The sequence below is a fragment of the Balaenoptera acutorostrata genome, chromosome 20 (assembly GCF_949987535.1).
Source record: "Balaenoptera acutorostrata chromosome 20, mBalAcu1.1, whole genome shotgun sequence".
In the NCBI taxonomy this organism is placed as follows: Eukaryota; Metazoa; Chordata; class Mammalia; order Artiodactyla; family Balaenopteridae; genus Balaenoptera; species Balaenoptera acutorostrata.
In genome coordinates, this window is record NC_080083.1 from 57364022 (window position 1) to 57370092 (window position 6071).

The 6071-nt window shown below is 44.3% G+C and overlaps 1 protein-coding gene across 1 annotated transcript in view; it reads right to left on the bottom strand.

The window, feature by feature from the left end:
- Positions 1-6071, bottom strand: part of RAB37 (RAB37, member RAS oncogene family) — a 71971-nt gene that overhangs the window by 24090 nt on the left and 41810 nt on the right. The gene's annotated exons all lie outside the window — the stretch shown is intronic.

Sequence of the window (6071 nt, forward strand, 5' to 3'; positions counted from 1 at the left end):
TCTGGTCTACAGAAGATACCAGCAACAAAATCAAAAGACAGAGGGGGACATATATACACTACCAAATGTAGAATAGATAGCTAGTGGGAAGCAGCCACATAGCACAGGGAGATCAGCTCGGTGCTTTGTGACCACCTAGAGGGGTGGGATAGGGAGGGTGGGAGGGAGGGAGATGCAAGAGGGAAGAGATATGGGGATATATGTATATGTGTAACTGATTCACTTTGTTATAAAGCAGAAACTAACACACCATTGTAAAGCAATTATACTCCAATAAAGATGTTAAAAAAAAAGAAATAAAAATGCAGTTACAAACCAAAAAAAAAAAAAAAAAAAAAAGAAAAGACAGAGGGAAAATATTGGCAAGACGTATGACAGACAAAGGGTTAAAACAGCGAGTAATACAAAGAGCTCTCAAAGGAAAGTCTCAATAGAAAAATGAACAAAGGTTATGAATAGATATATTTTATGTGTGTGTATATATGGTTAGTTTTATGTGTCAACGTGGCCAGGCTATAATCCCGGTTATTCAATTAAACACTAACCTAGAGATTGCTGTGAAGGCATATTTTCGATGTGATTAACATCTACAATCAGTTGACTTGTAAGTCTTCAATAATCTGCATTTGCCTTATCCAGTTAATTGAAAGACTTTAAGAGCAAAGATGAAATTTCCCTGAGAAAGAAAAAATTATGCCTCAAGATTGTAGTATTGGCTCCTGCCTGAGAATTTCCAATCTGCTGGCCATCCCTACAGATTTTGGACTTGCCAACTCCCACAGTTGTGTAAGCCAACTCCTTGAATGAAATCTCTCTTTATAGATATATTTCCTACTGGTTCTGTTTTTCTGGAGAACCCTGACTGATACAAAATAATATACAAAGGTTCGATAAAACTTTGATAATGGTCAATATTGGCTGAGACATGGGGAAGCAGGTACTCACACATACATCGTTGGTGGGAGTCTACATTGGGGCATTTTGGAGAGCAGTTGACAATAGCAGAGTTACAAAAGCAAATTCCTTTGACTCAGCAATTCTATGGCTTTGCTTGCAAAAGTACACCAAGATATGTGTACAAGGCTGCTCATTGTAGCATTTGTAGGAGCAAATAATTAAGCAGTTGGTACGGGTGAAATAAACTCTAGAATGTACATGCAATGCAATATTGGGAATGATAAAAGAATGAGGAAGATCTATATGTGCTGTTTGGGAAAAACTATATTATTAAGCAAAAGAAGAAGGGGCAGAGAAGTCTGCTTGTATGATGACCTATGTGTACTTCACTTAGGTGTATATGCTGGTTTTGCATAAGCTTTTTAAAATAATTAATTAATTAATTTATTTATTTTGCCCATGCCTCACACAGCATGGGATCTTAGTTCCCTGACCAAGGATCGAACCCATGCCCCCTGTAGTGGAAGCACGGAGTCTTAACCACTGGACCACCAGGGAAGTCCCACACATTACTTTTGTAATCTGAAAAAGTCTGTGTCTGTGTTGGGGAAGCATGGTGAGCTAGGACAACTCTGGTAAAAGCCAAGAAGAATGCCAATGTTTAGCCTAACTGTTGCTTAAAAATACTTGATTTTATTTTTGCAAATAAATCTAGCTCACTAAAATGTGCTTTAAAAAGGATCAGGCTCTTTGGGCAAAGGCAGCCTGAATAGCAGCTATTCCGTTTCATCCGTTTCAGCAGGTGTTACGCACCTTGGATACCCGAGGAGCAGGCAGCAGAGATGACAGACACTCTGTTCTGAAAATCAAAGAACCCTTTCATCTTCTGATCCTAGTAGGGGGTAAACTCACTCTCTGGAGACCTATGTTTTTCTCAAAAAGAAGTTTTGCCTCTGCCTGAATTCCTGGACAAGAGCTTGGTTGAGACTCAGTTTCTCATTCCATAGACTGCAGACTAGAGGGGCATTAGACCTGGAAAATGTTCAACGCCGGTGTTATCAGTCACTTGCTTTGTTAAATCAGTTTCCAGTTCACGATAACACATTCTTTCACTTTTGCGGAAGGTTTTTTTGTCTTTACTCAGACAAAACTATAATTCGAAAAGATACATGCACCCCTATGTTCATAGCAGCACTATTTACAATAGCCAAGACATGGTAACAACCTAAATGTCCATTGACACATGAATGGATAAAGAAGATGTGGTACACATACACAATGGAATATTACTCAGCCATTAAAAAGAATGAAATAAAGCCATTTGCAGCAACGTGGATGGACTTAGAGATTATCACGCTAAGCGAAGTAAGTCAGAAAAAGAAAAATACCATATGATAACACTTATATGTGGAATCTAAAACATGACACAAAGGAACATATCTACAAAACAGAAACAGACTCACAGACATAGAGAACAGACTTGTGGTTGCCAAGGGTGGGAGGCAGGGAAAGATTGAGAGTTTGGGATTAGTAGATGCAAACTATTATATATAGGATGGACAAACAACAAGGTCCTACTGAATAGCAGAGGGAACTATATTCAGTCCTGTGATAAACCATAATGGAAAAGAATATGTATATGAATAACTGAATCACTTTGCTGTACAGCAGAAATTAACACAACACTGTAAATCAACTATATTTCAATAAAATTAAAAAAAAAAAACAGCCTCGGAGTGGATACCCTGAGGACAAGCAGCTCAAGGATGTTCTGTCTTATTAACTCTTTGAAGCTGAACTTCTTCTTCATTGTCAGCACTGAACAGAATCAAAGGGCAGCTGGCTTCTTTCTCAGCCTCTCCAGCAGGAAGCAGGATGGCATGCTTATATGAGCCAGACCTGGGGCTGAATCCTGGGTTTGCCAGTTATTAGCCATGTGACCTTGGGCAAGGTACTTGCTCTCTGAGCCTTGATTTCTTTACCTGAAAAATAGGAATAACATCACCTTTCCCCTAGATTTGTAGTGAGGGTTCAATATGGTAACTATGTGAAACATGGAACGTAGCACATAGTGGGTAGAAAAGATGGAGTGAGGTTGGGTCCAAGGTGAACCGAAAGGTTCAAAGGCTGTATGTTGCTGAGAACAATTATGGTTTATGACGGGTTCCAAGGTGCTAGACAGAGTTTCTTAGCAGAGGTTACACGGCTAGGGGAAGAATGACAATGCAGTAAAAATGGTTCATTTGTTTATTCATTTTCCACCAATTACTTTATTGAGAATCTACTAAGTGTTAAATGTGGTTTTAGCCCCTGGGGATACAGCCCTCACAGATCTTCTAATCCAGAGTGGGAGAGACCCAACGAACCTGATGCTTTCAATACAGGAGCTCCTTCACCTGTGAACAAGTTAGGTTCTGAAAAGACTGTAGTTTGCAAGTCCAACGTGACGAAGAGGAATTTGTGGTCATAGTCTCTGGAGGCATTTCCACCAAAAAGAAATGTGAGCTGGTTCTACTCTCCAAAGCTTTAAAACCATCCTTTTTTTTTTTTTTTGGCCGTGCCACGCTTCTTTTTTTTAATTTTTTAAATTAATTTATTTATTTTTGGCTGTGTTGGGTCTTCGTTTCTGTGCGAAGGCTTTCTCTAGCTGCGGCAAGCGGGGCCACTCTTCATCGTGGTGCGCGGGCCTCTCACTGTCGCGGCCTCTCCTGTTGCAGAGCACAGGCTCCAGACACGCAGGCTCAGTAGCTGTGGCACACGGGCTTAGTTGCTCCGCGGCATGTGGGATCTTCCCAGACCAGGGCTTGAACCCGTGTCCCCTGCATTGGCAGGTGGATTCTTTTTTTTTTTTTAAATTTTTTTTTTTAATAGCTACTTTATTTATTTATTTATTTTTGGCTGTGTTGGGTCTTCGGTTCGTGCGAGGGCTTTCTCTAGTTACGGCAAGTGGGGGCCACTCTTCATCGCGGTGCAGGGACCGCTCTTCATCGCGGTGCGCGGGCCTTTCAGTATCGCGGCCCCTCCCGTTGCGGGGCACAGGCTCCAGACGCGCAGGCTCAGTAGTTGTGGCTCACGGGCCCAGCTGCTCCGTGGCATGTGGGATCTTCCCAGACCAGGGCTCGAACCCGTGTCCCCTGCATTAGCAGGCAGATTCTCAACCACTGCGCCACCAGGGAAGCCCCTGGCAGGTGGATTCTTAACACTGCACCACCAGAGGAGTCCCAGCATCACTTTTGCTGCATTTTCTTGGGCAAAGTAGATCCTAAGTCTGGTACAGACTCAAGTGGAGGGGGGAGAGACTCTGCCTCTTTGTGAGAAGAACTAGGGGGTCGAAGGGTAGATATCCAGGGTGGGACCATCTATCACAGGCCTGAAGCTTATACAATGTTGGGGGCCCTTTTTAAGAAAAAAAGGATCCCCAAGTTATGAATACAAAATTTGATATAAGGGTCTGGTCAAGTGAGGGGTGCTGACACCATCGGATTCGTGGCAAATTCACCTCTTCCTCACTTTCACAAAGAAGCGAGAATCTAGCCACCCCAGTGAGCAGAGCTGAGAAGGGGAGCACAGCAGAGCCACTGTCCTGCTGGTGGCAGAGCCCAGAGTGAGGCTTCTCCAGCCCAGGGGTGCCTGGATTCTGGACAAACATCTGCTCTGGTCCTGGTGAAGTCTGGCTGAACGCTGTTTGTTGTTGTTCCTCCATGGAGAGGCTTAGTTCCTTGGTTTTCTTCAGTTCCACCTGGTTTAGACTTTGGTTTTGTAATTCTCCAGTGGGTCTTGGAACAGACATCTCATGGACTTTCTATTCCAGAGTGAGAGAGACTCAATGAAACTGGCCCTTTCAATACAGGAGCTCCTCCCCGTGAGAACAGATTGGGTTCTGAAAAGATTGTAGTTTGTAAGTCCAATATGACCTAGAGAAGTAGCTTGAGCAAGTTACTTGCTCCTTGTCACCAGGAGAACCCGATGATTGCATCAACACACACACAAAACACACACACTACATATGTGCACACACAGCACTAGCACGCACAATGCATTACACACTGGTAACACAGCTCCCACACATGGGCCCACATACAAACAGGAACACACCACACATGTGCTCATACATGCACGCACACGTGTGCACACATACACATATTCACGCACACACACACAGGTGCCTCAGGGCAGGGGAATCTCAGACGACCCGTCCAATTCCTTCCTTCGCAGATGGGGACATTGGAGGCCATTGAAGGTAACTGCTCATGCAGATGTCAATGGCCAAGCCAGGATGAGGGCCTCAAATGGGTCTTTGAGGACACAGGGCCCCCAGAATAGCCTGACGCTCCCCTGGTGCCCAGAGGCATTTGTTTAGAGGAACAGACTTGCTATCACTTAGAGATGCTCAGAGAATTCTCTTTTCTTGATTCAAAGGAGAATTTCTGTTCTTGATCCAGGAGGGCCCAGGAGCAGAGGGTCAGGCCACAGGCAGAGTTTTGGGTAGTTCAGAGGCTGTTTACTCCTACTGCCTGCTCCGAAGAAAGGAAAGATTACCCCACATCCCTCAAAGCACCTGTCCCTTATTTTTCAGGGTGCTCCAAATAGCTTAATTCCTTGGTCATTTCCCCTGGAAGCCAAATGGTGTTCCTGTTTCCTGGGGCCCAATGTCTCTTGGCATAGCTGTTCAGTGCCACAGGCCGATGATGGCTTTGCTGAGCAGCGGGGACCAAGGGCTGACCGAGCTCTCACCCTGTATTGTTGACCTTATTTTACGGTCTGGAGGTATGTAAAGTGAGAGGCCAATTCTGGCCACATCCTGGCTTATTAGCTGCTGCGTTTTTCTGTGCAGATAACCCTCCTGATGCCTACTCACTCCTGATGGACCTGTGAGGGCTTATATCTCTCCCTGGGATTCACTCGCTCCTCAAGATGTCACAAGGTATGTGTGACACACAGCAAAAGTGGCTCCAGGAACAAAATATGAGAAAGGGCCAATCCTTTCCTAATTTCTGTGCTTAACCCCAGGTCTTGCTGGGATTCTGATGGGGGAGACGGGTGGGAGATGGGCACGAAATTGTCAAAAAAGAAAGGGAGTCAGACAGGCAAAGCTGGTGCATCCTTTCTTCCCACTGCAACAGATAGTTATTACAAGGTGTGTGTCAGGGGGTGAGGAGCTAGGGGGTAATAGC